At 43.6% G+C, this 16510-nt stretch overlaps 1 long non-coding RNA gene across 2 annotated transcripts in view; it reads left to right on the top strand.

Moving 5' to 3' along the window:
- The window catches only part of LOC135388947 (uncharacterized), a 311228-nt gene that overhangs the window by 123511 nt on the left and 171207 nt on the right, over positions 1-16510 (top strand). For both annotated transcript variants that reach the window (XR_010421547.1, XR_010421548.1), the window contains exon 3: positions 6087-6169. This is a non-coding gene — a long non-coding RNA (uncharacterized LOC135388947). The remainder of the gene's footprint in view (positions 1-6086; positions 6170-16510) is intronic.

Consider the following 16510-nt stretch of genomic DNA (forward strand, 5'->3'; position numbering starts at 1 on the left):
TATCACGGTTAACACGCATATTGAAGCGACATGCTTGCAAAACGTTCTTATATGGGCATGAAAAAGTAATTTGCATCGGACGTTCTGGTACACATTTCCCTTTCCTTACGTGTGCTTCCGAGACGAAGACATTACTTGTTATTCATCTCCCGCGATGTGCCTTATAAGGGGGAAACGTTCACTGTATACTTGCACGTCATGTCTTATCCTGAAGTATTGTCAGTCTCTGAAGTTCGTGAAGAGTCAGGGGAATATTCCCGGATGCTGCATGTTCCGCGCTTACTTACTGTCGGAACGTATCAGGATGAAATAAGTCACATTATGTAGGACAGGGTTCCCCGAGGTCAGTCTTGACAATATCTATGGCGGCATGAATTATACCCGAGAAGGCAGTCAAGACAGAGGCGTAGTTTATTTATAGATTTCCTTTCATTCGTTTAGAGGGGGCGGGAATGTACGGATCAGTCAACCTAATTCAGAGAATACATGAGCTCAATTTTCTTCGAGCAATTTGTCACGATACATGTTAAAGATCGTCGTTACCTTTCTCGTCCCGTCTTTGTTAAATAATTTCGATGCTCTACTAAAAGTGCTTACTCAATTACTAGTATTAAAATAACGTTCTCGTTCAGTTGTCGCCTATTCTATAAAAAACAATGTCATATCGCCAGTTTTTGTTTCAGAACCGTAGGTGTGAAGTCTACTCTTGCCTATATGCATGTTCTGTTTAAATCAATTGTATGTATGTACTGACACGCTACAAAAATTCCCAGGGAGCTAGTTGATATATAGCGTGACTACATTTGTATTTGTTCATTGTTTTTGTTTCTATTGTCTGCTGTTACATGTGTTTGTCTGTGCACTGCTAATGGGCTGGGCGTCTCGTCAGGCTTGTGCCTTTGGCGCATGGCCCCTCATTTCTGTGGAAACGAAATAAATATGTAAATAATAATAATTTGTAACTATAAGATAGTTGGAGTACATTCCCCGTAAGTCTGGTTCGTTGGTTGGTGGTTGGTAAAATAACCGTAAGCCTGTTTGTGTTGCTACTACATGCTGCAGGGAATTTCGACTACCCAGGGGTCTTTCGACGCGCGCCTGTAATCTCCGACACACGGTACTGAAAACAATGTTTACCTCCCCCCATTGCTACCTTTCACACTCACTTACGCTTCAGTCCCCGTAGACACTATTAAAAGCCCGAGAGTACTTTCGTTCATCTTTTCCTTTCCTTTATTTCTTTTGTTTATTCTCAGTTCCTTTCGTCATCTTTCTATTTGTTTATTTTTCAGTTCGTTTCTTTTTCTTTCCTTTTGTTTATTTTTCAGTTTCTTTTTCGGAATAGCAAGCCGGCAATAGCCTGGCTGACATTTCCGTTTTCTTTTTTTTTCACTCTATTAAACATATCCCCCCCACCCCCCGAGAGTACTAATACTGCGAAAGATTGTAACGGAAAAAAGAGAGAGAGAGAGAGAGAGAAAACGGGGCGGGCTCAGCCGTGTCCGAGCCGTATAGTGATTTACATGAAATCGTCACGATCTCCGATTTCTTTGCGGGATTTTAGTGAAAGAAAAATACATGTCTTCATGCATTTATTCATGCTATTTATTAACCATTCAATTGATACCAACGAACGACACGGCGAAAGCGGCGCGCGCCGACTCCCGTCCCTCCTGCGTCTGGGGTTCTCAGGCGGGTGGAGGGGGGGATTTATTGGCAGAAAAAAAGAAAATGAAAAAAAGAAAGGGAAAAGATCAGCCATGCAGCATGCCGGCTTGTTATTCCCTAAACACAAAAAAAGAGAAAAAGGGAAAAAATATAAACAAGAAAGAAAAAGAAGTAACAAAAAGACAAATAAATAAATAAACAAATAAAAACGGTGTCTGACTCCTCCACGGCGCTGAGCCTCGCCCCCGCCCTCCTTTGGACGCACTCCATCGTATTTGTAGGTCATTTTCACACTCGCACAAATCAAAGTTCCCCGGCTAGTAAGCTCGTTACCCGCTGGTAGAGGGTATAAGGGCTCGCTGTTCGCGCCGGAAGTCGAATTTGCCTCTGACGCTAGTCTTCTTCAGGGCTCCCGTACTTCCCTAGATCTCTCGCTGCTGGACTTTGGTGACTTTTTGGGTCCGTTCTTCTGATTGCCGTTGCCTTCGATTCTGGTCATATTTTAGTGTCATATATACCGACATTCTGGCAAAATCTTTATATTTCAAATTTGGAAATTTTTAAAATTTTGGATGTTATCGTTGAAGCCCATGTCACTAAAACCTAGGTAGGACCTCACAAACGCTCTCCAATGACACGTAGATCGACGTCCTACACTCTTAAAAATGAACTTCACCTCATTGCACACTCCTAGCCAACCACCATCTCGAATGATATCGTTATCTGCCCCGATTTGTTGAAAACGGGAGGCGTACGCCTTTTTTGTGACAATTATGAACAGCATAAGTGTCGCAAAGAGGCGTACGCCCTCATTTTCAACAAATCGGGGCAGGTAACGATATCATTGGAAATGATGGTTGGCTAGGAGCGTGCTATGCGGTGAAGTTCGTTTTTAAGAGTGTAGCTTCACGCCTTCGCGAGTTAAGAGTGCCTGCAAGGTACGCGTACTCCTATATTTCCGTCTCTTTCGCATGAGCCCGCCACAGCCAGAGATTGCGAGACCGCCGCGATGACCTTGTTAGCTAGAGTGTTACACGTGTTAGGTATCTGGATTTAACCGGTTGGTTGCTATCGGTTTATTACTCACCGAGTTATCGTTGCGAAGTCGGCATTCAGAAATTGACGTTTTTTTCTCTCTCCTGTACGCAGTACAATAGTATAGTACGCGTTTTTTGTGACAATTTTGCAGGGCATAACGGTAACAGAAAATGCATACGCCTGCTGTATTCATTTCAACAAATCTGAAAGTGCCCTGAAGTAAGCCTGAAGTACCCTGGTAATTGCGTTGCTTTTCCTCCCGAACTAGTTTCTCGCGTGCAAAATAAGTTATGCCAACACTCTTTTCGTAAAAGCCACTAATTCTATAGCGGCTCTCCGAGGCGGGCACCTCCTTGGAAGCCGTTAGGAAGTATTTATCGGCGGGCTCGCGTGGTGGCGCGTACGTATTAAATACCGCTCGTTGTCTATGCACGCTGGAGACTTCTCTTTTACACGAGGAGTGTACATTAGTCGTAAACGTATTACGTTTAGTCCTTGCTCCGGCTCACGTTCGCTTTTTCGTGAGCAAGTTGGAGAAATTACGTTTATCTGGTAATGTATTACCATTATTCGTTACAGTTTTGCAAGTAATGCATTAGCAACTGTTGCACACCACAGCACTAGCCCTAGTTTGCCAACCCCGGAAAACAGCGACAGAAAATTAGTCACCAATGAGATAGTTCTTATGTAGCACCTTGGGATTCGGGACATCCTGGAAAATCATCGACTTGATCTCCCGCAGAAAGGACTTTCCCGCAGTACACAAACTCTGCTCTTCAGGTTGCGAACAAGAAGCGCTTTCACTAAATCACAATTATTCAAGATTGACTCTCTAGACAACGCAAACTGCATATGCAGTTTGCGTTGTCTAGAGAGCCAATTGGCGGGAAAGTCCTTTCTGCGGGAGATCAAGTCGATGCTTTTCCAGGATGTCCCGGATCCCAGGGTGCTACATAAGAACTATCTCATTGATGACTAATTTTCTGTCGCTGTCTCCCGGGGTTGGCAAACTAGGGCTAGTGCTGTGGTGTGCAACAGATGCTAATGCATTACTTGCAAAACTGTAACGAATAATGGTAATGCATTACCAGATAAACGTAATTTCTCCAACTTGCTCACGAAAAAGCGAACGTGAGCCGGAGCAAGGACTAAACGTAATACATTGTCAGCAAATTGAAACTATCGAGTACATCCTACTGCATTGCTGTGCATACGTTGTGCTGCGGTGTGGGAGAAATACCTTGGCCATTGCAGGAACTGTACGGTGGATGATGTCCTACATCCCAAAGGCTCTCTCACGGAAAGACACTCCAAAATTCGCAGCCTCGTCTACTTTCTCCAGGAATCTGGCCTCGCTCAAAGGCTATAAGTACTGCTCGGACTTCTCGGCAACTCTGCAGTGACAGCCCTAAATCTTAAATTTCGGCCGTCATCATTCCTTCATCTGTTATCACATCATATCATATCATCCTGGCAACAGTCGTGACGCATGCCCACATGCGTGAGGCCAACAACGGCAAGCCGGTTCGTCACCACCACCACCACCACCACATTTTTAATTACTTTTCATGCGTAGTAATGCGTTACCAAATCAATTACCTCAAGTAATGACATTATACGTAGGCATTACATTTTCTCAGAAGTCTCTAACGGAGTCCTATGTCGTGTTTGAAACATGTACGGTAAAGAGAAGTGATTACTGTTTGACTTCTCTAAGTATGATCAATAATGAAAATTAGAGTTTCTGTAAAATCTCTACGAATGAATGATTTCATCGATTGATTGGTAACAGAAAAAAATGGAGATGTTAGTAAAAAAGTGAATCCACAGATGAGATCAGTATGTACAATCTACATGAACAACCATAAATAAAATTAATTGCAGCGTAGAAGGAGTTGTTGTTCAAAGACGGCACGTGGTCTGTGCAGTCCTTCGGAGTGAACGGGTCAGTGACAAAACTGGCGAGGAAGAACACGCTTCGTGATTCGTCTTACCTGTACCACGCACAATTCGTAACTGCTGTCTTTGAACAATAAGTATCAACCCAAGTAATGAGTAATGTCATTACGGCATTGGTAATGTTTTTACAATGTTCCACCACAAAATGTTATGTATTACTCCCCCTCGAAGCAGGTCATCATCTTATGTCTCAGAAACAAGTGGGATTCGCGATTTCGCGCGACTTTTCTTGAATTTCTCTGCTGGCCATGTGTTTCAAAGCCGTAGACACACTTGTAGACACGCTTGGCGCTAATCCCCTGCAGGGTGATACAGTTAAGGAGCTCCAAAAGACCAGATAAAGCGGATAAAAAAGCAAATTTGACGCACGAAACTCCCTACCGGAGTAACGAGCAATGGGTATGTGCAAGACACTCATCATTTTACAGTAACAAGTGTTCTACCCATGAACAGAACTCAGATATTTTTCTTCGCCTTCTCGTGTAGCAGAATCTAGAAATCAAATCCCGCCATTGGTGATCGTACGGCTGTTGAAACTGCCATGACCAAGCCAGGTCTATTTCTCGTATAGAAGCTGACAATGGTTCGCGTGCGTGAGTCTTTATTTACGTTGCAAGACCACCAGACAGGCTGAAAAAAAAAAGCGCTATTTCTTGCACAAAAAAGACCATAAAAGAGGAATCATTCTTCATCTTTCCCTCTATTCCCTGCATACGTTTTTCTTTAGTTGAACCACACTCTTAGAAACAAAGGGTGGAGCAGTTACACCTTTTAGGAGGTAATAGTCGTCGCATATGTTTTGCCTAAAAGGTCGCAAAGTTGTACCTGCTACCTACGTTTGATAGGGTCACCGCTTCTGATTCGTTGAGCGAGGGGTGCGTACGCCTTATTGAAGCAATTTAGATATATGATAATTGCTCTTGCTACCCTTTCACACCTTTTATCAGACGCTATGTTGACCTATGTGGCAACTATAGAAGTTGCCACCTTTTCACACCTTATGACTGTAGTTGTCAATGCGTCAGAAAACCCCGAATAATAATAATAATAATAATAATAATAATAATAATAATAATATTTTCACACCCTTTTTTCCTTACACTCTTAAAAATGAACTTCACCTCATTGCACGCTCCTAGCCAACCACCATCTCGAATGATATCGTTATCTGACCTGATTTGTTGAAAACGGGAGGCGTACGCCTTTTCTGTGACAATTACGAACAGCATAAGTGTCACAAAAAAGGCGTACGCCTCCCGTTTCCATCAAATCAGGGCAGATAACGATATCATTCGAGATGATGGTTGGCTAAGAGCGTGTTATGCGGTGAAGTTCGTTTTTAAGAGTGTAGAGTGCACGAAGTCTGCACACCAATCCTGAGCCCGTATTCGGAGCTGACTCAGGCTGTCTTTTCTTTGCAGTAACTCGAGGAAGCATTGGTGGCCTGTAATCTATATCCTTCAGCAGCCACCACCGGACGACTTTCGTTGCACGGCAGCCCCCGGTAAGTTACCGCCTTTACCTTGTTCGACAGGAAGGACGTGAATGGAAGAAGCATCATCTGTAGTCCGTGCTTATAAAGAATGTCGAGGAGATGTGGTTTCACCGTCATTTATTTGCCGACCACGACTATTGGCTTTGTAACAGACCCATGCCTATGAAGGCGAGCTAATTAAAAGCGTTTCGTGGGTCGCAAAACAGCAAAGTATTGGTTAGCGCAGTGAATGAGGGGCATATTATAAAAGGCCTTTCCCTCCTCTTTTTGTTACTTTGTATTAAAGCTATCCTCCGCCCCCGCCCGCCCCCCCTGGGCCTGGACAGACGTAAACTACTTAGGCCTACACGAAAAATGCTCGTGGTCCTTGCAGTATTCTGTTTCACGTATCACTTCCTATGGAGCATACCACTTTGGAGCTTGAGCCTTACTGGAAGAACTGTCTGCATTAGCATGCGTTGGCATTATAGGCAGTATCCTGAATAGAATATTTATTTCACTTGTTTACGAAATGCGCGTAACATGACCGAACATGACGGAACACGAACTATATATGTTGTATCTTTTCGTGACCCTATTCCTGCTCTCTCTCGGTATTATAAAGAGTCCTTTTTTTTATCCTTCACGTACTTTTTTTAAAGCTTTGAGAGCAGCACTGTTACCATTTTTGCAGGCTGGTTATGCGGCTAGGCGGGCATCCTGTGATCTGGTTGGTTGGTTGGTTGGTGAAAAAGAAAAATACGGAGAGTGTCCTCAACTCTCCTCTCCCACTTTCTTTTTTTTTGGCTATATTGGTGACGATGCCCACTTGAGTGCGGCCAACAACGGCAAGCTACCTCGACACCCCCTACGGAGAGTGTTGTGGGAAAAGCGCGTGTAGCTTCTGGATGACTAATTATCTGCGTCCATTGATTATTGGTATATATATATATATCGATACTCATTGAACGATGCGACAGCACCAGAGGACACGTGTTTCGCCGTGTTTGCGGCTCGTCGGCCCTGGGTAGCTGCGCATTGGGATTGGCAAACCAGGGGTCATTCAGCGAGCGATATACACCTGGGAGGGTGACTGAGCACTCCCCAATGCCACAGTGCAAGCCAGTGAATTATAAAGAGGGGGGGGGGGAAAGCCATGAAAAAAAATAAGTAAATGATGCTAGACGTGTTTGAAATTCAAACTTACAGGTTAAAATGGCTTCTATGGCTGCACGTAGAGAAACAGATACTCATTGAACGATGCGACAGCACCAGAGGACACGTGTTTCGCCGTGTTTGCGGCTCGTCGGCCCTGGGTACGTGTCCTCTGGTGCTGTCGCATCGTTCAATGAGTATCTGTTTCTCTACGTGCAGCCATAGAAGCCATTTTAATCTGTAAGTTTGAATTTCAAACACGTCTAGCATCATTTACTTATTTTTTCATGGCTTTTCCCCTCTCTTTATATATATATATATATATACCGGCGGGTTCGAATCCCCGCACCCGCTGTGTTCTCTGGGGTTTTCCCTAGGTTTCCCAGCAGACTTTCCAGACGAATGGCGGCACAGTTCCCCTTGAAGTCGGCCCAGGACGCATATTAACCCCTCTGTCCCCCACTACATTGTTGCTGTCCTCTCTCCATCTGTTCACATTCTTACGCCGCTCATAGCCAGCTTGCGGTATAGGTGAAACGTAGGATGCTAGTACGAGAAAATTAGGTATTAAGAGCTTATTATGAAAAAAAAAAAAAAAAGAACGAAAGAAAGAAATTATGAAATAGACATAAACGAGATAATTTTCTGCGGAGGAGAAGTTCGGGGAGATCTAAGGACAGTTTGGCAATGTTATGCTGGTAGGATAAGCGAGGTCGTTTTGAGACGAAACGAGAGGCATGATTTTGACAAGACTCTAGAAGATTAATAATGTAAGAGTGATGAGGAATCCCATCCGCTGCACCCGTATTTAAGTTTAGGTTCGATCAGTGTGGAGTAGGCCAGTTGGTGGGGCGCATTTAACGTTACGGCGGATAAACCCACGGCTCCGATTAGGATTTTTAACAAAATATGGTTGAACCATGAGAGATCTTGTGCAAAGTTTGACCCGAGATATCTGTATGAGTTACACGTGGAAATAGGTACGTTGTTTAATCTATAGCGCTGAGAGTAAGGTTTCTTGGACCGTGAGAACATTTAGAGATGTTAAGAGAGTTTCCAACTTGGACACCGTGAAGAGATGGAGTCCAGGTCATGTTGAAGTGACAGCTAGTCAGAAGGAGAGGAAATCGAACGGCAAACAACACAGTCGTCGGCGAAGAGGCGAATGGAAGAGGAGACAGAATGGGGGCACGTCATTAATAAATATTAGAAACAGAAGAGGTCCAAGTACCCAGCCCTGGGGTACACCAGACAGCACGGGCAGGAAACAGGAAAGGCAGTTGTTTACTAAGGTGGCTAGTGAACGCTTACGGAGGTAACCTTTTATCCAGGCTAAGGCTTAAGGATGTAGGGTAAGTGCGATAATTTGTAAAGAAGGTAGCTGTGGCTAAAGGTATGAAAAGCTTTCAAAAAGTCAAGAAAGATGACATCTGTACGCATATTCAATATCAAGGTTAATTTGAATATTATGAACAAAATTCGCCAATTGGGAATCACAGGAGAAACCTTTTGGCGGAAACAGGGTCGATGGGAGCAGAAAAAGTTGATAGATTCAAGATGACTGGAGACACCTCAGAATATGATGTGCTCAAGAATTTTTGATGGGACACTAGTTAGCGTTGTTCTATAGTTTGAGATTGTCAATTGAGATTGAGAGTAACAAGTAAACGTAATTAAAGGGAATTAAATGAAATCCAAGATTACCTCAGGTTACCTTCGGTGATTATAGGGTATTTGAAGGTAATCGAAGCTAATTAAATGTTAATTAAATGGACTTACATATAGTAATTAAAAAATAATTCAAAGTGTCGAACCGGAAGTGAAGTATAGACCGGAAGGTGGACAACCGAAAGTCAGGTTAGACCGGAAGTTTACAACCGGAACCTGAGTTGGACCGGAAGTAGATACCGGAAGTCAAGTATAGACGGGAAGTAGACAACCGGAAGTCGGGTTTGTACCGGAAAAGGCGCTTAATGCTAGCGCGTTTCTCTCGCATTTACCGCTAAATCGTCACTGAATTTTTTGCAACGTCCTATACCTCCCCCCCCCCCCCCCGCTTTTGGTCTCCCATCTCCTTTCTGGCGTCCCCTGTGCGCTGTATTCCAGCACCTTATTCACCAACTTTGAATGAGCGCTTCCTGGCCTTTGAGCGCCACCGCCAACACATTTTCAGTGGAGTTATTACATCACCTTACTTTCCGTGCCGTCCCCTCAGAATACTAATCTTTTCCTCGAAAGACGAGCTTATCCTCAGAGGATGTATACCTTTCTCGGTAATATTCCCAGCTTCCATCGTGTCACCCTGACTCGACTATTTAGTTCGCTGAATGCGGACGGGCCTGTATTTCGTCTCGCTCTCCATCTTGGCACCGTCAGCACTGCGCATTCATTCCTCTCATAGTTCACAGAGCTCTCAGCCCTGGCGTACATGATTAAAGCATACTTGTTAGAGGTGGTTGTGCTGTCAGCTCGCCGTGCTTGTATGGCATCAAAAGACAGGATAAGAGTGTTGTATAAAAGCTTTTGGTAGTTGGCTTTCTTCCATTTGGGAGAAAAGAGATTGCTCCCTTCACAACATTATTTGTAGTGTACGATTCCCTCAGCATATACTGCGCTCCACGCGTTTTTTTTTTTTTTCATTTTTAGCCGGGGCTGGTTGAGTCGTTTTCCTGCATAGTTACGGAATCGTGTGGGCCTCTGTGTCGGTATGGGTGCCGGTGGGTGTGGGTGTCGGTGGTTGTCGTGTTGGTGATGGAACTGCCCGGGAACTGGTTCTCGGTGTCAACTCATGTAACTCGTGAACAGCCAACAGTTTTTGTAACATTTGAAACACTATTCTTTATTCCCTTCCGTTTCATATTCACACACATGTATTATACAGAGTGACGTCGGCGGTATTTATGGACAGAATTTTATAAAACGTATTTTTATTGCAATAAGTAGCGCTATATATATAGCGCTATATATATGAGGTGAACCGTCGACTGGTTCACCTTATTACGCACTAGCAATGTCCTCGGGGTAGAAGTTCGGCGCAATAAGATCAGCTCCTTTTACTACCCAACTGGTTGTACATCCAATACAAGCAACTGATGTGTTTACTCAGTGCAACATGTTCTAATACTACATGTCTATATTTTTGCGATTCTTTACGCATTGTTATACTGCGAGGTTTGTATTAGGCAGCACTGCATCAGAAGCACACAGAAACGAGTCTCCTATAAATAGTGTTCACCTGAAACGCAATGTCAGGAAAAAGAGTACATAGCTCTTTCGCGATTTCCACAGAGAAAAGGGCTTAGTGCAGGACCATCATTTTCCCTGGTTCATTGCCTGGAAAAGCTTCACCGGACTCTTGCAACTCTATTCGAAAAGAAAGAGGGCAAAGAAAGGAGACCGTTTGCTTTCGACGCTGCATGAAATAAAGATGACGTGGAAGGGTCACTTCAGCTGGAAATCTTCGCCGGGTGCAACCGAAACTAAAGAAATGGCAGTGGCACTAACAGACGTTTTATTCACATTCCTTCTATGCTTTCCTTTGGTTCAGATAAAGCGCACTCTGCACCGCCGGAACTGCATGCATAATGACCAAAATAGAATGGAACTGATACGCTTCGGAGTGATGAAACTGAGATAACTCTTACTATGTCTACTCGATTTCTAAAACAGGCGGTAGCAGACTAAGGTAGAGAAGCCTGGTAGTTGGTATGTCATACTCAAAACAGAGTTCCTGTCTCTCTGCTGCGGTAAATTTTGAGGGCATAGCAGGTTCTTCTTCCGCCAAGGGAGTATTTATCGTTTGTATATGGGGATAATCTGGGCAAGGCTAGTCGATAGCCAGGACGGTTTGTTAGCAATTGGAGTTGAGAAGCAATTTGACGGGAGAACAACAGCAGGTATCCTTGTTTCTTCTGTTGATTGCAGATCAAAAGAAAAAAAAAAAGAAAAAAAAACGTTGCTAGGGGAAATTTTAAAACTCTTGCAATGCAAAGAGCTGCAAGTTTATCGCAATGAAGATCGAGGTGATAAATACGGGAGCGATTATTTTCGATTTATTCTCCCAACGCTTTGACAACGTACTATTCTAACGCGCCAGTCTGCGTAAATCTGTTTCGGAGTTTAAAAGGAATAGCGCTGAAGTACAGACCTTCATGATCACGGAGGAAGTTATGGTCTCCTATTTGCAGTGTAGCACCACTTACGGTTTCATTTTTTGTAATACCTAATGTCGTCATCAATTCGCGAGTAAAGTGGGGTTATTTCTGACGCGTTAAGGAATCGCGCGATTTCTCTCTCTCTCTCTCTCTCTCTCTACCACTTGCTTTCAGTGAAAGTCGTTTGTCATCCCTTAGAAAATACAGAGTCAACACAGAAGAAATGACTTCCTCGTGGGCCTTTTACCCCGTGTCTATTCCTTACCATGTCTCATGTAAAATGCAAATGTAATTTTCGCACGTTAGACACTGTTCAGATCTTACCGGCTTCACTAATAATTCCATGAAGCTGTTCATCAGTCTGTTCATTGACGTGACAATTTCGATCAATTTATTTTCTGCGTGGGCGAAATATGTTCAAGGACAAGGTCTGTGGTCTTTCATTGCCCGCAACAAATTGAGCTACACGGAGCTGATAAATTGATGTTTGCAGACATATTTTGAATAGTCATAGATACACGTTGTCGTCTGCTGGCATCTCTGGAACAAATGAAATATTCAAGCCGGTGCATCATGGGACGGGAAGGCATCTGCAAGTCATGATATTTCTATCCTGTACAGAAATGAGTAAATAGGAGGACTATTGGCCCGGCGGATCCGGAGATGCAAGGGGTGCTAGTGCCCCTAATCCTGGATGTAAGGACACTATCTCTAGGATGCACGACTTTTTCCTGGAACACGAGCGTTTCCTGGGCAATTGCTCAGTGCTGCGAGAAATGCGTGTTTCCAAGAGGGACCTCCCTGAAACTGGTTCCAAGCAATGCGCGGACACCTCGGTTGTCTTTCTCAAAAGTAAGTCTTAGTTTTCTGTGCCGATGCCACTCTCTCGAATGTTTTCAATTTATAAATATCGTGAAAATATTCCTGTTACACGACGAGCACCTAAAGAACATTGCATCCAACCGTGACATTGTTATGTCTGCGTTCCAGGAGACCTCTTTCCTGTCTAGTGGCAAAGACGTTTCTAACCGTTCGCAGGTGCCGTGACATAAATTCAGCATACTTCATTACGTCTGCGAATTTTAAGCACCCAACCAATTTTCCGTAATTGACAGCTTTCATTAAGAGTGGAATACTTCTAGCGGCAGGAAGCAATGAAATAAATGATTACGGTCTCGGAGCTTCGCCGGCATTCCACGAATACTTCGACAAATTTGTTTTCCGCCAGGAGCAACCAGCAAATTTTGTTCACATTCCTGATTAGTCTGGTATGAGTTTCTTGCATTGCACGAGGTTCAACGAAGCTCGAGAAGCCCGCGCTGGTATGCGGAAGTTGCCTTGCCGTACCGCACAATTTACGCCTAATTTGAGTTTGATTTCCAAGGAATGTCTGATGACACACACACACATAAAGAGACGATAATAAGATGGGGCTGATGCCGGCCAGCAGGCTGCATGGGCGCTGCCTCAGTGCCATTTGTAGGTAGTGAGAGATGATGATGGAGATGAGGATTCAGGTGATCGAAGCAGGCTGGAATGTCCGATGAACAAAATGAACTGCCACCCAAAATTAGCTGCTTTTCTAAAGAACGTAACTTGAACAGATAGAAAGGTTGAAAAACGTTGAGTATGGTGTTGAAAACTTTCTCCTTACGGTCCCTTCCGGCCTTAGCAGGGACAACTCCTCTTCGGTATTGTGTATCCCGTTACTGGTAGACAGGTGTACCCGATGTACTGGTAGAGGTGTACCTATGTATGTGCGTGTTAAATATATTCCGATCAGATACTCTATTGTACGTGCGAACCTTGTTAAGAGATTATAAGGGCTGCTTCCACATGCGCTTTCGGACGAAGAGAAGCGATCGTATGATGGTCATTCGTAGCTTCATGGCGCGAAAGAACTATGATCACGAGTGGAACGACAGTGGGGTCGGTGGACTAATTTTACTTTTTCACAACTTTTTTTACAACTTTTTAAATCTTTCCTGTATTTTGTAAGTCTGCTCCAACTACGAATTACCTTAACTAACTTAACTCGTAGAGAACGAGGCCAATCTGCACCGTGCCAGTAAAGTACTGGCACCCTCGGCCAAATTTGAACCTGATCAGGCGGACACGTTGCTGGGTGCTTGCGCCGTTGTTATCGAGCAATTTTCAGGCCTGACACGGCACAAGGCTGCCAACTGAAACACGGAGGACTGTAAGAAAAGAAACGTGGTATCGATAATTATAGGGTTACAAAGAAGTTTTCTAGGTAGCTGACGCACAGTACAGAAGCCGCACATCCCAGTGTGCAAAAAGAAAAATAGAGAATAGGAAGGATAAAATGCGCGCAAGGTGGAAGCCGTATCCATCTCAGTCTGAGGCTCTCCGACACAAACTTTTATTCAGATGTAGTGCAAAAAGCCGTTACTGCGCACATCATATTGTCTGGAAAGTATTTCAAACAGAACCGTTCCAAGAGCACCGGAAGACCATGTAGAAATATCACGTTTCTCCGTAAACAATTGTTGTTTTAAAATCGTTAAAGTCCCAATGAAGTGGAGGACAATAAAGGACAAACACGAGACGACACACGCACTAACCGTCAACCAAAAAAGAAAATTGGTTGCCAAACAATGCGTGTGCTGTCTCGTGTTTGTCCTCTATTAATGCGTTAGCATTAGGAGTGTCAAAATCGAAAAAGCTGTATGGTATGCGGGTGTATGTGTCTGTGTGTGTTTGTGTGTGTATGAGATGGCGAAGCCTCACCGAGGGCAAGGTATTAGTGGGCATGTAAAGGGGATATAAGAGGGTAAATGTAAATGGAGGTAAATGATTTGAAATTGAAATTGAAGTAGTTGAAGGTAATTAGGAGTAAGATGTAAGAGTAATTAAAGGTAGTTAGTAGTAGGTAATTAGAGTAAATAAAGGTTAGTGTAAAAAACCGACTCAGTGTACCATGCTTAGACAGGCCACGCATTAGACTGTATGGCCTGTCCGCATAACTTTGTGCGGAATATCGTTCGGCACCATTACACTCCTAACGCTCACTTGCGTGTACCGACAACACGAGAACGATGTCCATAAGGCCTTCCAACAAAACGAGGATCTTTAACACGCGATTAATGTTGAGACTTATTAGGATCCTGACAGTCCATCGTGCCGTGTACGTTATATTCATGACGTGATTTTTGACCCAGAGATGGCTAAGCTCTCAAATTGAATACAACTACAACTGTGACGTTAATCACCCGAACACGGAGTTTTTCTGTCTCGTTACAAAGGCAGATCAATATAAACACCTCGATTAATATTCGAAAGTGGATACTGAAGTTAAGCTGATGACACCACGGCTCGGCCCCTTTGCTTCGAGATGTGTCCGACGTATACGACCTTGACCGAAGCTTTTCCTGGGTGCAACAACTGGAAGATTTCTATATGAATTTTACATTTTGCTTTTTTTGACGCTTCTCAAAACTGAATTCTTCCATAGGCAACCTGAGAGTGCTGTGTTTCCACGTACGTTTCAAAATTGTGTATTTTTCCTTCTTTATGATAATTTCGCCTTTCTCAACTTAATACACTTCATATTACTGAACATATAGAATGAACAAGATTCGGTGCAATTAGGAGTGCAGTTTCTCTATAACGCAAGGAATGCCGGTCTGTAAACTTGACCTTAATTCCTGCGTACTCTATTCAGGCAACACTGGCATGAGCTATTCACGTATTCTGGGTATAATAAACCTTAACTGAGGTCTACTTCAACAGAATTAGACTTTTCTCATTCCTGCCAAACGCCTTTTATATTCACGAAGGTCATATTTTATGCACGTGAAACAGCGCACGTACATCTCAAATACATGTACTTCAATCAATTCTCTGAGACCACAGCGGAGAGGGAGGCTACATTCCACTCACCCTCCACCATTAGCTCCACCTCTCTGATGAATTATGCTTCTATTTCGTGTCTTCTGTATTGCTTGCGGATCTCTAGCGGAAGATGCGCTGGTACACTAGGTTGGAAGCAATGGAATTCGTTAATAAATTTCTTCGCTGTCCTGTTATTCTTCTCCTCACTACTGCGATACTACGTTCATTACGCTTTTCTTTTCAACGTGCAATTAACCATGGCTTGCTTTTCTAGGAAGCTCTCTTTGCGGATAGCGCGATGCCAGGAGTCGTGTCTAAAGAGAAACAAATGCGTCGGTGACTTCTTGAGCACAGTTTTCCTTGCTTTTCTCTCTCTTTTAAAATTTTTGTTTGTGTTCTGCGTCGCTGAACCGTTTGCTTCTTCCGTGTCAGGAACCACTTATCAACAAATCGCTCTATCATTGAATTCTCGACTGCTTTGCCGTTGTCTCTGCTGTGGCGTTAAGCGTGTGTTCAGCATTTGACAGTTACCGCTATAGCTTTACTTATCCGAATTTACGAGAAAAGTGGTCACTCCACGGAGTTTTTAGTCAGGTGGGTGTGTTACACGTCACATACTGTAGATACAATAAGCGGAACGTTAATTACATCAAATCACAAATATATGATAACAAAATATCAGTGATACTGTCAATTACCAGTCTTGTTTATGATGACTTGGTAGTACTAAATGGTCTATTAAGATATGACAATACACTGAGCGCAGAAAGAAAGCGGACGCAAACTGGTCTGACAGAACTGGTTGGTAAACCCTGCAGATCGAAGGTAACGAAGGTAGAAACCAAAATTCTATTATCTTCCTCTTCGTCGCAGCCTTCAGCCTTTATGTAGCTAGCCTAGTCCCTCATACATGGATTAGTGTACATTCAGCGTACGTGCCATTTTCCTGAGGGTCCGGATGCGAACACAAAGTAGAGAATGACGAGTGATAAGTCTCGTTACGTCTACTTTGGCATCAGTTTCCGGCTTGCTTCCGTATCACGGAAACCCAGTTTACGTCCGTCGACACAAACGCTGCAAAGTCATGGCGGCTTCTGTAAAGCGTGCTTTGCCTGCATGGTAGTGAAGTAGAGAGGTGAAGCAACACAACCGGTTTTCGCCGGACACATTATCAGGACTACGCAAAAATATAATACAAAATGCTTCT

Source organism: Ornithodoros turicata, chromosome 3 (assembly GCF_037126465.1).
Source record: "Ornithodoros turicata isolate Travis chromosome 3, ASM3712646v1, whole genome shotgun sequence".
Lineage (NCBI taxonomy): Eukaryota > Metazoa > Arthropoda > Arachnida > Ixodida > Argasidae > Ornithodoros > Ornithodoros turicata.